Here is a 21,418-nt window from a genome sequence, read left to right on the forward strand (position 1 = left end):
AAGACACTGGTTCCTTAGCAGCCCCAGAGTCACAGTCACTTTGCTAGGAGAACTGCTGACCTAAAGAAGCTCCCTGAAAAGGATACATTAATCTGTACTTGTGAAATCATTTGTGCACAGATTTCCCTTGCATCAAGGCTAAAATGCTCTTAAATGAATGCTATTATGCTAAGAGTACAGCAGACCCTTTTAAAATGTATTGCTTTATCAAAAATTGAAAGCCAAACAAATAGGATTGAGATAAAGTCTTCTTTTTCTGTAAAAATGTAAAGAACATGCCAGTAAGAGGTAGGTAGTTCCATAAACCACTAAGTGGTCAAGAGGAAGAAAGCAGTAAGTGCTGCCCCATGGAAACCTTACTTGTTTTGTTCATTAGCTCACATTTTTGTGTGTCGTTCTGATAGCTGATGCTGAAAATGGGAAAGAGAAGTTTGTGACTTTCCTAAGATGCTTCACAGAATTGAATAGTCAAAAAGCAGCAGATGGAAGAAACACTTCTGATCTGTCTCTGGGAAGTTGATAATACATTTTGTGAACATAGATATTAATGGAAAAAAATAGTAATTTCATGTTTATATTACTGAACAAATGATATTAAGTGCCTCCTAGACTGCTTGGCATTCATTGAGAAATATTTTAATTTTTAACAATGAATATTTTTCAACTAGGGGTAGGTGAGCATAATTGAGGCAAAACTTCATTTTATTGAGAATTCTTCAGTGCATGAGTTTAATTGATTTATTTATATTCTTATTAGATTAAAAAAGTATTTGAATCACTTTTGTAAGAATATATAATACTATCAGGTAAGCAAATTTAGTGAAACTAAAAATAAAACAAAACAACCAAGTATTTGTGAACTTAGTACATAGTTTGGGTGACTGAGGGAGACTTCTTTTCTGTGCATGGAGGTGGACTATATGTCAGACTTTGAACTTCTTGGAAACCAAGCAAGAAAGAGCAATATTATCAATTATTGATTCATTGTCCATTGGTTAAAAGAAAATCACTTGCTCACATAGGTAGAGCAGAGTTCCACTTTGAATAGACAAATTTGCCTGAAAAGGGTCAGGAAACATCTGCAAATTGGGAAGAATATTGGTAATTGGGTTTTGATATATATCACCTTTAATTTCAGGAGAGATTGAAAGATGTAACAATTAGTATTTTGTACTAAAGATGCCAAAAGTTATACTATGAAACCTTATTCTTCTTGATTTTTTTTGTAGGGGGCATATTTAGTGTTGCTCAGGATTACTCCTGATTCTGTGCTCAGAGATCAGTCCTGGTGGGGTTTGGGGACTATATGTGGTGCCAGGGATCAAACCCTGGTCCACTTAATGCAAGGCAAAAACCCTACCTGCTGTATTATCTCACTGGCTCCTCTAGCCTCATTCTTATCTCTTCACTAAATGAGAGAAAAATCTAAAAGTAAAGTGTGTTAGGTGGATTGTAAAATGAGTGGAAAGGAATTTTCTAATTTTACTGATTATAATTTTTTTATTTTTTGCTTTTTGGATCACATCTGGCAATGCACATGGGGTTACTCCTGGCTCTGCACTCAGGAATTACTCCTAGCGGTGCTCAGGGGACCATATGGGATGCTGGGAATCAAACCTGGGTCGGCCGCGTGCAAGGCAAATGCCCTACCCGCTATGCTATTGCTTCAGCCCCTTACGATTATAAATTGACTTATCAATCTAAATTGAGCATTAATAAAAATTTCTCAGTACTGCAATAGGCCAGAGTTTTTTATTATTTCATTTTGTATTGGTAGTTTATAACCTTGGGCACTCAGAACACTTAAAACAAAGCTTTATTTTATTTCTCCTTTATTTTTTTCTCAAAATTTATTTTTTTTATCAAAGTTTTGTTTTTCTCCTCACAGAACACTTTGCTTAACTAATTTCACTTTTTTGAAGTGAAATGGATTTCTAGTTTGAGAGGAAGGCGTTATATATGTCAATTGACTCTTGTTCCTCTTTTGTGTGAGGAAATGTACTGAACTTTATCAAAGCCCCAGCTATATATATAAAAGTTGATATTTAAACATTCAATTTTCTTATTTTATACTACATTTAACTATCTTTTTATTGCGGCACTTCAATTAAAATTTTATCTTTTATTTCTTTGTCAATTGTCCTTTGTTGGATTATAATACTACGTAAATTTAGGGAATACTATTTCACACCTCAATAAATACATGAATCACGCTGCACCCATCACCAAGTTCCAGACTTATTCACATTATCAAATTGATGCTATAATCAGGTATATGAAGGGATATATGGTCACAATTTTCTTCTGCGAATCTGTGAATCATTTTATTGTCAGTTTAAAAGTTTCTTTTGTTGTATTATTTTCATTTTAAGGTCACAATTTAAAATGACTCAAAAGATTTTTTTCCATAAAATTTGATGCAATAACTCTTTATATTGACTAATGGTGCGGGTTAGAGAAGGAAAGGGGAATACTTATCATGAACAGATAAGTTCGAAGTGGATATACCCTTTCCTTTATATAGAAATAATACAAGTGATTGAATAGACCTTGAACAAGAATGGAGTTACTGTCAGGAAAAAGAAAGCTGAAGGAATTCAACATAAAAATGAGAACTGGTCTATTGATTGCATTTGGGTTTTAGATTTTTTAAATTGCAGCACTGTGCTTTATCAAGTTGTTTATAATACAAGTTGTTTTAGGCATGAAATGTTCCACCACCAATCCTGCCACCAATTCCACCACCACTGTGCCCTTCCTTCTGCCAATATCCCCAATTTCTGAGCCTGCCTTCTTGTAAGCACAATCAAATTTACTTCATATTTTTTTATAAAACAAATGCAAATGGATTATCAAAATTTAGATTAATAAAAGTCAATTTGTGATAATTGTTATACCTCACAATGATGTTACTAAAGTCATTGTCTGAGAATTTACTGTGCTGGTTAGTGCTAGCTGAGCCTTCTGGGCTCATTGATTTTGGTGGTCCATGCAACTTTCCAATCAGATTTGCTGTCTTCCTACTTGGATGACAGTACTATGACATTCTGAGATGTCCAGGACCTATAGATCTAAAACAATTTGGTCACTTGGCAGTTTGATTCTCCTCAGTTGTAGATCTGGGCTTTTTCTACTTTTGGGGGTGTCAGGTGTGACTGTAGGCTGCTGTGCCTTCAGGCAGAGAGGGGAATCTTCCCACCTGCATTCCTAGAGACCCCCAGAGTTCTCAGCTCAAACCAGTTTACCTGGAAGATTTTCTTTGAGTATCTTGTTCTTTTGCAAATAAAACACTGAGTCGTTTCTCTGCTGGCAAGATGGAGGATGTGGACAGGGGCTGCTAGTTTTTCCAGTGGTGGGATGTGTGTGGGAGGAATTGACCCTACCCCATTCTGAGATTACCTCGGAATTTTTAGCGGTGGACTGGTCCCATCTGGGAAGATTCAGCTACTTGTCATTCTTTTGGAGGCTATAGTCTATTGATTCTTAGATGTGGAGCTCAAGGGTATCTGGGGAAGCTAGTTGATAATGCCATTTTCTAAATCCTAAACCCAGAAATTCTGGACCAGAATAGTAGGGAAGGCAGAGACAGTTGTGTAGGGGTCACAGAGAGAATCAAAGAAGTATAAATTAACATTCACTTCAAGTAGATATGATGCTGGTGATTTAGATATAATATTATGTGCTACCTAATTTATTTCATTATTATTATTTTTATTTATATGTTTAGGTGTGGTGAGAATATTAACTGTTCTATGAACATTCATGGAGCTGGAGTGATAGCACAGCGGTTGGGTGTTCACCTTTCATGCGGCCTACCCGAGTTGGATTCCTTCGCCCCTCTTGGAGAGCCCGGCAAGCTACCGAGAGTATGGAGCCCGCATGGCAGAGCCTGGCAAGCAACCCATGTGTATGGGATATGCCAAAACCAGTAACAATAAGTCTCTTAATGAGAGATGTTACTGGTGCCTGCTCGAACAAATTGATGAGCAACGGGGTGACAGTGATGAACATTCATGAGAGGTACAGGTAGACTGGGGGCATTTGCAGGTGAAACATCTGAAATATAGGAATTCACTAGTATAGCCAGATTTCTCCTAAAGCAGTCATACAAATTATTTGTAATGCAGCTGTTTTACAGTTTTTTTAAAATCATAGGTAGTGAACAAATGTAGCTACCTAAATCAAATGAAATTTTTCCCTATGAAAGGAGACTCTATGCTGATTTTCACATTGATTTTGATGTCTCCTGATCCACCTCTGTGAAACCTCAACATTCTGAGCACAAAACACAGGCTGCCAAATATGAACATTATTCATAGATTATTACTATCTATGTGAAGCTGCAATTCTTCTCAAAAAAGAAATTATGGTTTTAATACTTAGAGGAGTCAAAATTTTAAGCAAGCTGTCATTCTTTTAAATAAGACAGTAATGGTTTTCATGACAAAACTTTGTGCTAGCATTTCTTTTATCAGGATTTACTGTTTGGTGTGTTGTTTAATATTTTACAACTGCTTTCCTGGTTGTCCTGTTTTTATAACTTCTTGTGCTATTTTTTTATACTACCGTAATTAGGGAATATTTATTAAGTGCTACTACTATTACATTCCAGATACAGAGCTCAGTGTTTTCTGTCTATTATTACATTTGATTTTCTTAAAATCACAACTTCCTGTAGTTGGTGTTTTTATTTTTCTTATGTTGCAGCATCAGCAGATAGCAACAGGGATGAGAGGTTAGACTGCTTAACTAAGGGAACTTAAATGACCAGTGGTTTGATAGAAACCAAGGAGTTTCTATCTGCTACCGTAACTCATATTCTTAACAGTGGTGTTTTAACCCAAAGAATTTTTTTACCAAATCCTAACAGTGATGATTTAAATAAAAGATTTTTTTATCAATATCGCCTTATACTAATAGCAGATAAACATTAAGATATTAAGCAGATTAACATTAAGCAGATAAAATATTTATACCACTCTGTATGGTTCATTCCTTCTTTTGGATCCTAAGTCAGGATCATCATTAGAACGTTTTTAATTGTTTGTTTTTGGGTCACACCCAGCGATGCACAGGGGTTACTCCTGGCTCTTCACTCAGGAATTATTCCTGGCTGGTGCTCAGGGGACCATATGAGATGCTGGGATTTGAACCCGGGTCAGCTGCGTGCAAGGCAAACACTCTACCCGCTGTGCTATCGCTCCCGCCCCGTCATCATCAGAACTTTCAATATCTATTCACAGATTTTACTTCTCTGAACAAGAAGTATAGTCTCAGTAGAATGTCTCTTTAAAGTAGGCTAATAATTCCAAAATACAATAATAAGTTTGGTATAGGATTAGAACAGTGGCAAAATGACAACAAATGTTTACTACAAAGTACCTTATGTTTCATATAATGAAATGTGATATAGTATTCTCTGAAGCATGACCTAGACATGACCACACTGTTGCCTAGGTAGGAGACTCATCTTTTATTGATTCAGTGCAGACCAGATCATATTGATGGCAAATACTATTTGTCACTTAATTTCCCTCTTTTCCATCCTGTATTTTTTTTTTTTTGCTTTTTGGGGTCACATCCAGCAATGCACAGGGGTCACTCCTGGCTCATGCACTCAGGAATCACCCCTGGCGGTGCTCAGGAGACCATATGGGATGCTGGGATTTGAACCCGGGTCGGCCGCATGCAAGGCAAACGCCCTACCCGCTGTGCTATCACTCCAGCCCCCTCCATCCTGTATTACCTTCTCTACCAGACATCTGTTTTTGACTTTTGCAGCCTCACTTAAATCATCTTGGTCAGTAGAAATATTACTTATTCCTAAAGTTAAATTAATTAAGATAAATACCCTCCAGTATGTACTACAAGCATGATGAATATAAAATGATATGACAAATTTTTTAGTAATCACAATATTTATTTGCCAGTTCATATATAATGACTATTTTTATGAACTATGAATAAAACATTGCATTTTGAGCTTACATACATGCTCTTTCTTCTACATCAAGCCAAGGTAGATAATTTTATATTCTATAGATGAAAATGTGTGTGAATGTGGTGAGAGAGATAAGAGAGGAAAAAAAGGAAAGAGAGAGAGAAAGGGAGAGAGTGAAACACTATTAATTTTTACTTAATTGGAGCACGTTTTTAATCTGCTTCAGTTCTCAGAAGATCACTTTATTACAATAACTAAAAAATTAGAATTCTCATAATAAACTGAGAAGACAATATCTAAAGAAGCCAAAAGTTCAGATAATGTCAATAGACAGCAAGGATGTAAGAAGATAGGCTATAGGTATGGTGATGGTAACCAGAGGCCTGCAAGAAGAAAGAAGGGATCCAATAAAGAAAAATTTTATCTAATACTTCATGGAAGCTGTTTATATAAATTACTTGCAGAATTAACATGGCCCAAGGCATTAAACCGAAAGAGCATAGAATTGTAATTTTACTTAACTGAAAATTATTATGTAATTTAAAAAAATTAATTTATTTTTTAATTAGTGAACCACCGTGAGGGTACAGTTATAGATTTATACATTTTCGTGCTCATGTTTCCCTCATAAAATGTTCAAGAACCCATCCCTTCACCAGTGCCCATTCTCCACCACCAATAAACCCAAGCATCCCTCCCACCCACCAATCCCATCTCCTCCCATCCAGAGATGGGAGGAGATGGGATTGGTGCCTCTGTGGCAGGGTATTCCCTTTTGTTTTCTCTCTCCAATTGGGTATTGTGGTTTGCAATAGGGGTATTTAGTGGCCATTGTGTTCAGTCTCTAGTCTACTATCAGCATGCATCACCCTTCTCCTGAGTGGCCTCCAAACACATTTTACTTGGTGTTCCCTTCTCTATCTGAGCTTCCTTTTCCCCAGAATGTGAGGCCACCTTCCAAGCCATGGAGTCAACCTCCTGTTACTTATATCTACTATTCTTGGGGGTTAGTCTCCTTCTCTATTATTCTATATTCCACAGATGGGTGCAATCTTTCTATGTCTGTCTCTCTCTTTCTGACTCATTTCACTTAGCATGATACTTTCCATGTTGATCCACTTATATGCAAAGTTCATGACTTCATTTTTTTCTAACAGCTGCATAGTATTCCATTGTATAGATGTACCAAAGTTTCTTCAACCAGTCATCTGTTCTAGGGCACTCAGGTTTTTTCCAGATTCTGGCTATTGTAAATAGTACTGCAATGAATATATTAAGTGCAGATTTAATTTTGACTACACTTTTTTGCTCCTCTGGGATATATATATACCCAGTGGTATTGCTTGGTCAAATGGAAGCTCAACCTCTAGATTTTTGAGAATCATCTATATTGTTTTCCAAAAGGGCTGAACCAGTCGGCATTCCCACCAGCAGTGTAGAAAGGTGCCTTTCTCCCCACATCCTCTCCAACAGTGGTTGCTTTTGTTCTTTTGGATGTGTGCCAGTCTCTGTGGTGTGAGGTGGTATCCCATGGTTGTTTTAATCTGCATCTATCTGATGATTAGTGATGTAGAGCACTTTTTCATGTGCCTTTTGGCCATTCGTATCTCTTCCTTGGAAAAGTTTTTGTTCATTTCTTTGCCCCATTTTCTGATGGGGTTGGATGTTTTCTTCTTGTAGAGTTCAACCAGTGCCTTATATACCCTTGATATCAACCCCTTATTTGATGGGTATTGGGTGAATATCTTTTCCCATTCTGTAGATTGTCTTTGTATTCTGGTCACTGTATCTTTTGCTGTGCAGAAGCTTTTTAGTTTAATGTAGTCCCATTTGTTGATCTCTGTTTCCACTTGGTTGGTCAGTTGCATGTCATCTTTGAAGATACCTTTATCTTCAATATCGTGGAGGGTTTTGCTGACCTTGTCTTCAATGTACCTTATGGTTTGTGGTCTGTTGTTGAGGTCTTTAATCCATTTTGATCTGACTTTTGTGCATGGTGTCAGGTCGAGGTCTAAGTCCATTCTTTTGCATGTGGTTGTCCAGTTGTGCCAGTACCATTTGTTAAAGAGGCTTTCCTTGCTCCACTTCACATCTCTTGCTCCCTTATCAAAGATTAGATGATCATACATTTGAGGTTGTGTTTAGGGATATTCCACCCTGTTCCATTGGTCTACGGCTCTTTCTTTGTTCCAGTACCATGCTGTTTTAATTGTTACTGCTTTGTAGTGAAGTTTCAGGTTGGGGATTGTGATGCCTCCCATCGTCTTTTTCCCAAGAATTGTTTTAGCTATTCGTGCATGATCTAGCAGTAACCCCTGTGCATCGGCAGGTATGACTCACAAACCAAAAAAAAAAGTAAAGATAAAAACCATATGATCATATCAATAGATTCAGAGAAAGCATTTGACAAGATCCAACATTCATTCATGATGAAAACTTTCACCAAAATGGGTTTTGGAGGAACTTTCCTCAAGATAGTCAAAGCCATCTACCACAAACCCACAGCAAGCATTATCTTCAATGGGGAAAAACTAAGGGCCTTTCCTCTAAGATCAGGCACAAGACAAGGATGCCCACTCTCACCACTTCTATTCATCATAGTACTGGAAGTACTTGCAATAGCGGTTAGGCAAGAAAAAGACATTAAGGGCATCCAGATAGGAAAGGAAGAAATCGAACTCTCACTATTTGCAGACAATATGATAATATATCTAGAGAAGCCTAAAACCTCTACTAAGAAACTCTTAGAACCATTAGGCTTGTACAGTAATGTCACAGGCTATAAAATCAATACAAAAAAATCCATGGCCTTCCTATATGCAAACAATGAGTCAGAGTAAAGGGACATGAAAAATGCAATCCCATTCACAATCATGCCCCAGAAAATCAAGTAACTTGGAATCAACTTAACCAAGGAAATAACGGATTTTTACAAAGAAACTATAAAACACTACTCCATAAAATAAAAGAGGACATGAGGAAATGGAAACATATGCCCTGCTCATGGATAGGGAGAATCAATATTGTCAAAATGACAATACTCCCCAATGCAGTAAACAGATTCAATACAATCCCTATGATGATACCCATGAAATTCTTCAAAGAAATGGATCAAGCTATCCTGAAATTCATATGGAACAACAAACGCCCACGGATAGCTAAAACAATTATCGGGAAAAAGATTATGGGAGGCATCACCCTCCCCAACCTTAAACTTTACTACAAAGTGATGTCCCCCTTTTCATTCCTGATTCAGTTTATTAGGGTTCTCTCTCTCTGTCTTTCTTTGTGAGTCTTTCTAGTGGTTTATTAATCTTGTTTATTTTCTCAAGGAATCAGCTCTTGGTTTCATTGACCTTTCAGATTGTTTTCAGGGTTTCCATGTCATTAATTTCTGCTCTAATTTTTATTATTTCTTTCCATCTGTCTGGTTTGGGTTCCTTTTTCTGGTCCTTTTCTAAGGCTTTGAGCTGTGAAGTCAAGCTATCTATGTGGGCTCTTTCTTCCTTCCTAAGGAATGCCTGCAGAGCTATAAATTTTTCCCTTAACACAGCTTTAGCTGTGTCCCATAGGTTTTGGTAGCTTGTGTCTTCATTCTCATTTGTTTTGAGGTATTTCTTGATTTCTTCCTTGATTTCCTTCCTGACTCACTCACTGTTCAACACTGAACTGTTTAATTTCCAGGTGTTTTGATTCTTTGCAGCTGTGTGTGATTAGCTTCTATCTTTAGTGCATTGTGGTCTGAGAAGATAGTTGATAGAATTTCTATTTTTCTGATTTTATTGAGGTATGTTTTGTGGCCCAGTACATGGTCTATTTTGGAAAATGTTCCTTGTGCACTGGAAAAGAATGTGTATTCTTTCTTTTTGGGGTGTAAGCCCAGTATAGGTCAATTAGGCCTCTCGCTTCTATTTCTTCCTTCATAGTCCGTGTTTCCTTGTTGAGTTTTGTTCTTGTTGATCTATCCATAGGTGATAGGGCAGTGCTGAAGTCTCCAACTACTAATGTGCTGTTCGTGATGTCCTCCTTAAAGTCTGTTAGGAGTTGTTCTAAATATTTAGCCGGTCTCTCATTAGGTTCATATATGTTTAGGAGTGTGATTTCTTCCTGTTGCACATATCTCTTGATAAATAGGAAGTGACCTTTGCTTTCCCTTCTAATCTTTTTCAACCTAAAATCTATGTTGTTGGATACTATTATTGCCACCCCAGCTTTTTTGAGAGAGTTGGTTGCTTGCAGGATTGTTTTCCATCCTTTGACTTTGAGTCTGTGTTTACTCTGGCTGTTCAGGTGTGTTTCTTGCAGGCAGAAGAATGTTGGCTTTAGTTTCCAAATCCATTTTGCCACTCTGTGTCTCTTAGTTGGTGCATTTAGGCCATTGACATTGAGAGAGATTATTGTCATGGGGTTTTTTGTCATCTTTCTGTGGGGTTTGTTATTCTTGTGGAGTTTTTCCTTGACTTACAATAGCCCCTTTAGTTCTTTTAAGTTTGGTTTTGAGTCTATGAAGTTCCTGAGCTGTTTGTTATTCGAGGAATAGTTTATGATTCCTTCGAGTTTGAGTGAGAAGTTAGCCTGATAAAGTATTCTTGGTGAGGCGTTCATTTCGTTGAGTTTTTTTCACTATGTTCCACCATTGTCTTTGGGCTTGGAAGGTGTCTCTGATAGGTCTGCTGTAAATCTGAGGGGTGCTTCTTTGTATGTGATTTCATTCTTTGACCTTGCTGCTTGCAGAATTATGTTTTTATCCACAGCATCCATCATTCTGACTATGATATGCCTTGGAGTCTTTTTATTTGGGTCTCTTTTTGCTGGTACTCTTCGGACTCCCTGGATCTGGATGCCTGCCTTCTTCAGCTCTGGGAATTTCTTAACAATTATGTCTTTGACTGTGTTTTTTTTTCATTGGGATTAGTTCCCTGTGCTTCTGGTACTCCAATGATTCTTATGCTGTTCCTCTTGAAGTCATCCCCAAGGACTCTGATTCTCTCTGTAGCCATTTTGAGGTCTTTTGCCATTATTTGTTGTCTGTAAGCTTTCTGCAGCTCATCTTCAAGCTCACTGATTCTGTCTTTGGGTGTAGTCATTCTACTGTTGAGGGCACCTACTGAGATTTTTAATTCATCTCTCGAATCCTTTATTTGTGTGATTCTGTTCGTAGCTTTGAAAATTCTGATCTCTTCCTGAATTTTCTTGGTTGATAGTTCCAAAGTATCATTCATATCCTCCCTAATTTATTGGATGTCTGTTCCATGATTGCTTTGAGTACATAGACCCTCTTCAAGATTTCCTCTCTGAATTCTTTTTCTGAGCGGTCCTGTATGTGGGTAGACCCTGTGGATATTATTGGGATCTTTTCTTCATCTTCTCTTCATGGAGCGTATTTTCGTTGTTTCTTCATATTGTTATGGAAGTCTAGAGTTGGAGCCTTCTAGTTATCTATCCCTATTCCCTCTTTCTGCAGGGGGGATTCTGTTTGTGCTAAGTTGATGATGGTAGCCTTGTTCCAATTCTAGAATACTTCTTTACTCTCAGGCGCTCCTCTTGGTTTATGTGGGGCCTCTAGTGATGACTCAAGGCTATGCTGTCTTTATGAGGAGTTTGTGCAGATTCGATTGTTCACTGACAGCTTTTGTGAAGTTCAAGTCAGCCAAAGGACTATTTGGCAAAGAATGATTGAAATGGCCAGGGTGATTTTCGAAGAAATAAGTTATAGAGAGTATAATGTAAAAAAAATTACAACTGTGGCTGGGCCACTGTTATGGCAAGTGGCCACGCCCCCTTTTGAGGCCATATGCCTGAAATACAGGCCACGCCCCCAGTAATCTCTTGGGGCACAGGGCGGGGTAGGGGGATCCCTATCCTCCTCGTGAGTTACAGAGGAGCAGAGAGGCGTGTTCTCGCAGTGCAGGGGGTTGGGGGGTTTCAGGGGAGCCCCCGCTACCCAGGAGCCATTGGGAGAATGTCAAAATTATTATGTAATTTTTATAATTTTCTAATATAATATGCTTGTTCTTAGTAAATTTATAAAAGTATATTATTTTTATTGAATTGATATAATTACAGTATGTTTAAGTTGAGCTTTCGGTGTACAATGCTATAGTACCTTTCCTACCAGCAATGTGCCAAAGGTGCTCCACCATGCTTCTAATTTCCTTTTTATGGTCTTTCTCATAACTCCCCCATTCCCTAAGCATTTGTTGAATTCAATTATGTTATCAAAGTCTAAGAGTTTGTTTCTGTTATATATATTTTAATTCCATTGATTTATTTCTTTATATAGCACTTTTCAGCCAATTCATTGGGTATTTGCCATATTTTGCTTAATGTATGTAATATGCTCTTGTTTCTTCCAAGTTGCAACAAAAGGCAAGATTTCATGCTTTCTTATATGCTTTCATAGAGTGATATTCCATTATGTATTCATACCACAATTTCTTTACTTATCTGTTGGATATTTGGGTTATTTCTAGATTTTGACAACAATCTCAGTATTGCAATGAACAAGATGTATATACATATGCATATGTATATGTACATATGCATGTGCATATATTTATGTGTGTATATATACATATAAATAATGATTTCATGTTCTAGAGATAATTGCCAAGAAACGGAATTTCTGGATCATGTGATAATTTTATTTAAAATTTTATTTATTTTAAATTTTTGGAGAAGTTTCTATACTGTTTTTCTTTGAGTATGAATCAGATGACTTTCTCGCAAATAGTGAATGAAGTTCTTATCAAATTCCTATCTATTCTTAGTGCAAGGTGATATATTGTTGTGATTTTAATTTAATTTTCCTGATAAGAGATGATAAACACATTTTACTGTTTTTAAATTTAAACTTTTGGGTTTATAATACTATTATTAATGGTTTCTCATAGACATAATTCCAACACTGCATACGTTTTCATAACCTCCTGGTCTTACATAAAAGATCTTGAGTCTACTAGATTTATGTGTCATTTAGATATTTGCATTAACAACTTAAAAGATTACTGGATATTTTGGTTTAATGATAATCCTATCTGCTAAGGTTATGAACATTTATAATAATTTTATTGCAGTCAGTACACCATGTTCAAGAGGTATTCCACTTCCTTAATAACATAGTAGTAAAATAAGTTATCGCATTGCTTTGCAGATATTTTTTTTCTCTTGGTTAGGTTAAGTCACTAAATTTTCATTGAAATGTTATAATTACATTCAAATTGATTTCTCCCTTAATCTTTTATGCAAAATTTCTTGATGAACATACTAAATGTGATGTCTACATTTTTTAAAAGAGCCATCATCTGTTATAGACATTTTACTAAGGAGCTAGGAGTTATCAGAACAAGTTTAACAGACTTTGTTGTAAACATTACAGACAATGGAAAACCTAGCTTTCCAATTTATAAAGTTATTTAAATATTCTGAACATAATTTTAAAAATAGCATCAATTATATCATAGTAAACCATTATTGTTTTATTTAGGAGACAAAACTAAGTATATTTTTGAAGATATATTTGCATATTGAACAAAAACAGATTTTGTAGACTGCGTTGATTGCCTTACTTTATAAAGAGAAGGTGATATGACACAATGCAAGCAATAGAAAGTTTTGGAAGAAAATATTTGTATATTATTGGGCTCTACTTAATGATTGTGCATCTTTAGTTTATTTACCATCTTTAAGACTCAATACATCATATATCAAACTCAGTACATCATATATAAAACTCTATCTGGTTTATTTGAAGCTCGAATATAAAAGCTTTACACAAAGACATTTAATATTAACAAGTTTTTCAATATAACTACCACAATAACTAAAGAACCTTGATGAACCAAGATATTGGTGATACCGAGATAGGGTTAAGGGGGCTGATGATACTCAATATAAAAAGATTTTGAAAGAGAAGAAAATTTAACTTTTGTCATCTTAACTTATCCATCTTCATTCTCTGTGGGAAAACAGGACTGGATAATAACATTTAAATGAATAGTATAAAAATCGAAGCCGTAGGCTAGACATATGGAGAGGTAGATGAAAAGTCACTTATTTTTTCAGGTCTCCCTTTTGCTACAACCGCAGAGAGGATTTAAAGCCTTTCAAGTTGCCTTTGGTCTAACTAGCCCATATCTAATTAATAGGAGACAATTTGGTCTAGCTAGCCCATATCTAATTAATAGGAGATTCCTGGAAGGTGCATTTTCTCAAGTTCTAACTCTGGCTTATTTTTTGATTGTTTGATATGATTAATTAAAGTGTTGACTACCTTTTTACAAATGTAAAACAAATTGTAGTTTTTATGAAAATCTTGCTTGGACAAAAATACAACTAAAATAATGACAAGCATACCACTTTCACTTGTAACTCATAAATACCACTTGGAAATTTTAGCTTCCTTATCCTACCCACAGAGAATGTGTGTCAGGAAGATGAATCTGTAACTATAATAATCCAAAAACTTGGTGGAAAGGCTGGTATTTGGAAGTCCAATAACCTTCATATCATTGTCAGTGACAATTGCTGTAAAAGGACAACTACGAAAAAGAAATTTTCAAAAGGTTTTGAAAGGGCAATCACAAATTGCTGATGAAAGTAGATGAAGCTATGAAAGAGATTTATGGAGATTGCTTTAGAATTGAATAGTGTTATGGGACACTTTTGGAATTCCACAGTATGACTGGGGCCAGGGGAGAAGAGATGAGAAAGGGCAAAATACTGGATTTTGTTTGCCAGTAGACACATTTGGTCCTATAGTTCAGATCTCAGCTGTAAAATTCACTGCATTCTGGGTGTAGTGGTTGTGGGAAATGCCTGTGGTTTTCCCAGCTTGCCTCTCTCAGCAGGCATTGAGTGCAAGTGCTCTTAAAGGGTATAAGAAACCAATATGAACAGGAGCAATAAAAACTAATAATCAGAAGGAAACAAAGTAGAAATAGCAATGAAGTGTTAATTGAAACAAGTTTTTAGTATGCTGTGAATCATTTTCTGATGATACTTGTTCACTCTATATGAGATATAGCTTATGTTGTTGTTTGACTGAGAATTTTAATTCTATTTTTAGAGACGGAAGAAGCCCTGATAGTCACTGTTAAGGTAAGAGGGACTTCACTGACAGCATGTGTAGGTGGAAGCTATCAATTTCTGCCCGATACCAGGAAATGCTTTAGAGAATTCATCAATTAACTGAATGTTTTATTCTTAATGGTCTGCCTTTATATTTTAGTTCATGTTTACATTGTGATATTATGACAGACTATCAACTTAATCTAAAATAATTTTATCAAAGCCACAATTATAATATATTATAATTATATGGTATATTATCACATATAATATGCATAAGCATATTATAATTACAGCATATATAATTACATAGCATTAATTGGATACTTCCTGTTTTTATTGTTGGAAAAGTTAATTGACTTAAATTCCCAAATTTTAATAAGAATGTTATTGCAGAGATCATTTCTTAGAGGTTTGTATGTGTATTTTCATCTTGAATCAATGAACAAAATTAAAATTCCTAGTAAAATTATTTATAGCTCCACAAAAAATGTTCTATAAAAATTTATAGTTCCGTGGAAAGGATCATGTCTTGGAAGAGACATGACATATGTAAAATTAAAATCTATTAGATTTGGTTTAAAATATCAACTGAGTCCTCATAAAATTAGTTAATTAGGCTTATTTTCACTTTTTTTTTTTTTTGCTTTTTGTGTCACACCCAGCGATGCACAGGGATTAGTCCTGGCTCTGCACTCAGGAATTACTCCTGGCGGTGCTCAGGGGTCCATATGGGATTTTGGGAATTGAACACAGGTAGGCCGTATGCAAGGCAAATGCCCTACCTGCTGTGCTATTGCTCCAGCCCAATTAATTAGTTTTATAACGCTCATCTATAAATTGAGGTTGACAGAATTCTCACAATGTTTTTAGGAGAATTAAATTACATGCATAGAAAATAAAAGTGCTAGCACATTATGAGGAGTCAATACTAACTTACATTTTCATCTCTAGGGCAAAATGCATTATATCTGAATTTAATAGTGAAGGGTAGGAAAGAAGCACAGTTTAAAAAATCACTATTCTAATAAAATTAATCAAACTTCTCATGTATAATTATAGTATAAAGCATTTAATATAAAATATATTTATTCAGACACTTAGATTTATATGTGATATTATAAAGGACTGGAGCGATAGCACAGTGGGTAGGGTGTTTGCCTTGCACGCAGCTGACACAGTTTGATTCCTCTGTCCCTCTCAGAGAGCCTGGCAAGCTACTGAGAGTATCCCGCCTGCACAACAGAGCCTGGCAAGCTACCCATGGCGTATTCAATATGCCAGAAACAATAGTAACAAGAAGTCTCACAATGGAGACGTAACTGGTGCCCGCTCCAGCGAATTGATGAGCAACATAGTGCTACAGTGCTACACTGCATATTATAAAATTTTGTATGTGATTATTTTCACTGTAAACATGGTTTATTTATCTTGATATTTGGGATAGAATACAAAATTGTCTTAAGTACAAAGTTGGCCGTAATCCACAAATAAATTTTTATCCTTTTAAACACAAAACGTATTTAAAAAATATTAAGCTATTAAGTCAGGTAGAGGAACTGCAACTGATATCAAACTTACAATGAGACATAACATTGTTCATTCATGAATCTGGTATCTAACTCACCATCATTTTTCTGGTCTCCTTCATTAACTCATTCATAAGAAACACATTTCATGTTTCCTGGGGTATATTCAGCAGAATTTTAATGACCAAAACCAGAAATAGAGTAACCTTTAAAACTGATGGTTTGGTTGCAACATTTAATACTTTGGGAAATGGGAATAAAGCAATGGCGAAGAAATATGTTTGCTGCAATTTCTTAACTGCCATAAAAAACAAGGCTACTAAGAAATAGAAGAAGGGAAATAATAACTTCTGCACATTTTTCTATGACTAAGTAAAGCAAGCTTGTGCACATGCTGTAGATTAGTATTTTGCCTGTCTACCCACAACTGCTAGAGCTTTTGGGGGGCTTGCTCCTTTCTATTATTTAGAGCATTTAAAAATCTTTCTTTTACTCCTGCTGTCACTGCTTTCACAGATGCTATTCATTTTCATAGAACAGAGTAGTTGCTAATGCCACTTTAGTTCTTCTATCCACAGATGGGAAGATATTTCACTCTACACTACAGCAGCAGCTGCCATTTTGCAGTAACTAAGCGTGAAGGTGATATGTGATACAGTCCATAGTTAACTTCTTTTCTGTAGATAATCAACTTTTTTTTCTTCGATTTTTTTAAAGTTAAATTTGAATTTTTTTTAATAACTATGTGATACACAGTTACAAAGTTGTTCATGATTGGGTTTCATTCATATAATTTTCAACACTGTCCCTTCACCAGTGTACATATGCAGCACCAATATCCCCAGTTTCCATCCTGCCACCTCCCATTCCCACGCTTCAGCTTCTTCCTTCTTCTTTTTCATTTTCTTCTTCCTCCTCTTCCTCCTCCTCCTCTTCTTTTTCCTTTTCCTCCTCCTCTTCCTCCTCCTCCTTCTCTTCCTCCTTCTCCTCCTCCTCCTCCTCCTCCTCCTCCTCCTCCTCCTCCTCTTCTTCTTCTTCTTCTTCTTCTTCTTCTTCTTCTTCTTCTTCTTCTTCTTCTTCTTCTTCTTCTTCTTCTTCTTCTTCTTCTTCTTCTTCTTCTTCTTTCTTCTTCTTCTTCTTCTTTCTTCCTTCTTCTTTCTTCTTTTGTCTATGTCTCTGTTCTCTTTCTATCCTTTTTGTAATTATGGTTTGCAATACAAGTACCGAAAGTTTATTTTGTAGCTTCGTTTACCTACTTTCATGAGAATTCTTGATCAGAGTGACTTCCAACTAATATTGTCATAGTTGTCCCTTCTGTATTCTAACTGCCCTCCACTCTGTCTCCCTTGTCCCAACACTTGTAGCAAGCTTTCGACTGTGGAACAGTCCTCCTGGCCCCTGTTTCTCCTGTCCTTGGATATTCGTCTTATAGTATTTTTAAGTATATACCACAAATAGGTGAAATCATTATATGTCTATTTCTCTCTTTCTGAAGTATTTCACACAGCATGATACTCTCCATGTCCATTCATTTATAGGCAAATATCATGACTTCATTTTTCCTGGTGGCTGCATAGTATTTCATTGTGCAATGTATCATAGTTTCTTAATCCAGTTTTCTGTTCTGCAGAACTTAGATTGTTTCCAGATTCTTGTTATTGTGAATAGTGCTGCAGTGAACATAGAATTACAAATGACTTTTCTGCAGTGTGTCTTTGAGCACCAGGTTATATTCCTAGAAGTGGTATTGCTGGATCATATGAGAGCTCAATTTCTAATTTTTTGAGGTTTTCCCTTATTGTTTTTCAAAAAGACTGGACTAGTAGGCATTCCCAACAAGAATGAATGAGACTACCTTTCACCCAGTATCTGTGCCAGCTCTGGTTGGTCATGTATTTTTGGATGTGTGCCAGTCTCTGTGGTATGAGATGATATCTCATTGTTGTACTGATTTGCATCTCCATAATGATTAGTGATGTTGAACAATTTTTCATATGCCTTTTGGTCATTTGAATTTCTTATCTGAGGAATTTTCTGCTCATTAGTTCTCCCCAATTTTCATAGGGTTTGAAGTGTTTTTTTTTTTGGTAAAATTCTACAAGTGTCATTTATATATTTGATATTAACCCCTTATCAGCTGGGCATTGGGTAAATAATTTTCCCCATTCTTTGGGCTGTTTTTGTATCTTGGTCACAGTTTATTTTGAGATGCAGAAGCTTCTTAGTTTAATGTAGCCCTATATGTTTATCTGTGCTTCAAGTTGCTTGGTCAGAGATTTTATTATCTTTTAAGATGCCTTTATCTTCAATGTCATGGAGTTTTCCTGCCTACATTTTCCTCCATGTACCTAATGGATTGAGGTCTGGTGTTGAGGTTTTTAATCTATTTTGATCTGACTTTTGTGCATGGTGTTAGAGATCTGAGTTAAGTTTTTACATCTTCTTTCATGTATTTTTAATTACAATACAACCTGAATTAATCAATTTAAAAACTCTTGCAAAAAGTATATTTAAAATTTTTTAATTGAACTATTTTTAACTTTATGCTATTTTAAAATTTATGGCTTTGTCCTAGGATAAATAATAATAAGGACAATGATAATGATGGCCTTATCTGCCTTAAAGGTGTAAGCCTTAAAGGTGCCATCAAGTCAGCATACTTAATTATGTGAAAACACAGCTGTTTTCTGTCCTGATTTAATCTCAGAATTTTGGGGCCTGAAAACTGGACACAGTAAAGGAAAAATCTAAAATTTTGGTGGCTTTGTTACTATTTTTACAAAGGTATCTCAGAACTAATTGATTCAGAAAATTAAAGATACATTTCAACTTCATGAGTAAAATTCAGTTGCATATCAGTAACAAATGATATGAACACAGATAAAATATGGTTAGATTTATTAAAAACACATTCATGCTAAAAACATGGATCTATAATTTAAGGAATATTTAAAATTAATATCCAAAATCATAAACCCTTCTTTGTCAAAGGTCATCTTTAAAAAAGCTATAACTTTCATTTTGAGGCAAATTTCATAACCTTATTTTACTAACAGCTATATAGTACTGCACTGTGTAGTTGTACCATAGTTTCTTTTTCCAGTGATCTGTTCTCACCACTCAGCTTGTTTAAAGATTCTGGTTATGGTGAATAGTGCTGTAGTGAACATAGAAGTATAGACGTTGTTTCTGCTGTGTGTTTTTGGAACCCTTCGGTATACGGCCAGAAGAGGTATTGCTGGGTGAAATGGGAGCCCAGTTTCTAGTTTTTGAGGAATGCCCATATTGTTTTCCAAAAAGGCTGGACCAGTCCGCATTCCCACCAGCATTGAATAAAGGTTTCCTTCTTCCCACATTAGTGCCAGCACTAGTTGTTCTTGTCTATATGGATGTGCCAGTCTCTGTGGTGTGAGATGATATCTCATTATTATTTTCATTTGTATCTCTCTGATGATTAGTGGTGTAGAGTATTTTTTCATGTGCCTTTTGGGCATTAAAATTTTTTCTTGAGGAAGTTTCTTTTTGTTTCTTCTCTCCATTTTTTTATGGGGTTGGATTTTTTTTCTGGTAAAGTTATACCAGTGCCTTGTATATCTTTGATATTAGCTCCTTATTAGAAGGGTATTGGGTGAATAACCATTCCCATTCTGTATGCTGTCTTTGTATCTTGGTCACTGTTTCTTTTGAAGCGCAGAAACTTCTTAGTTTAATGTAGTCCCATTTGTTAATCTTTGCTTCCACTTGCTTGTCAGTGGTGTTACATATTCTAAGATGCCTTTAGCTTCAATGGAGGGTTTTGCCTGTTTTTCTTCCATGTATCTTATGGATTCAGGCCTGATGTTGAGGTCTTTAATCCATTTTGATCTGACTTTTGTGCATGGTGCTAGATAGAGGTCAGAGTTTGTATGGACTTTGAGGGTATCATGCTGAGTCAGAAGGAAAGGGACAGATATAGAATGACTGTATTCATCTGTGTGATATAAAATAGTATAAAGCTATTGTCCAAGGCCAGAGAGAACAGGCTAGGAGGATGGGTCAATGGTTGAAAATTACCACAAGTGTGTGAGGAGTGGAGAGTAGTTAAGATAGAGGAGAGTTCATTATATCAGCATTAGTTGGTAATGATCACTCTGGATAAGAACTGAGTGTTGGAGGTGGGTAAAGGGATATACCTGATAACTTTTCAGCATCTGTATTGCAAACCATAATGCCTAAAGTGAGAGAGAGAGAAAAAGAAAGAGAGTGAAGAGAGGTGTTTTCCATAGAGGCAGGCTGAGGTTAGTGGTGGCTAGGGGTGGTGGGAGGGAAATGGGGAACATTGGTGCTGGGAAATTACACTGGTGGAGGGATGAATGTTGGAACATTGTATGACTGAAATGCTTTGTAATGCTCTATCTCAGCGATTCAATAATATAAAGGTAATATAAAAATAAAAAATGAATTAAATTTAAAAAATCTATAACGTCTTCATTTTAAATTATTATTATCATTGTTGTTGTTTTACTCTTGGGTCATATTCAGATGTCTTAAGAAATCACTCCTGGCAGTCTCAGGGAATCATATGTGATACTGGGATCAAAGACTCGTCTATTGTCTATAAAGATACTATGTGGTACTGGGATCAAAGACTGATCTATTGTCAATAAGGCCTTACTCTTAGATCCCTTTAGCCCAAAGGCTATATTTTTAATCCTTAATTTATATTTTTCTAAAAATTATACATTAACAATTATTTTTGTGACATTCTGAACATAGAACATAAAATAATGCATGATACTTAAAATAATGCTCACAGGTCTGGGGAGATGGTGCAGGGAGTGGTATCACCTAGGTTAGGCATCTGCCTAACCTAGGTGATACCACATGGCCTCCCAAGAAT

This window comes from Sorex araneus, chromosome 4, assembly GCF_027595985.1.
Source record: "Sorex araneus isolate mSorAra2 chromosome 4, mSorAra2.pri, whole genome shotgun sequence".
NCBI lineage: Eukaryota > Metazoa > Chordata > Mammalia > Eulipotyphla > Soricidae > Sorex > Sorex araneus.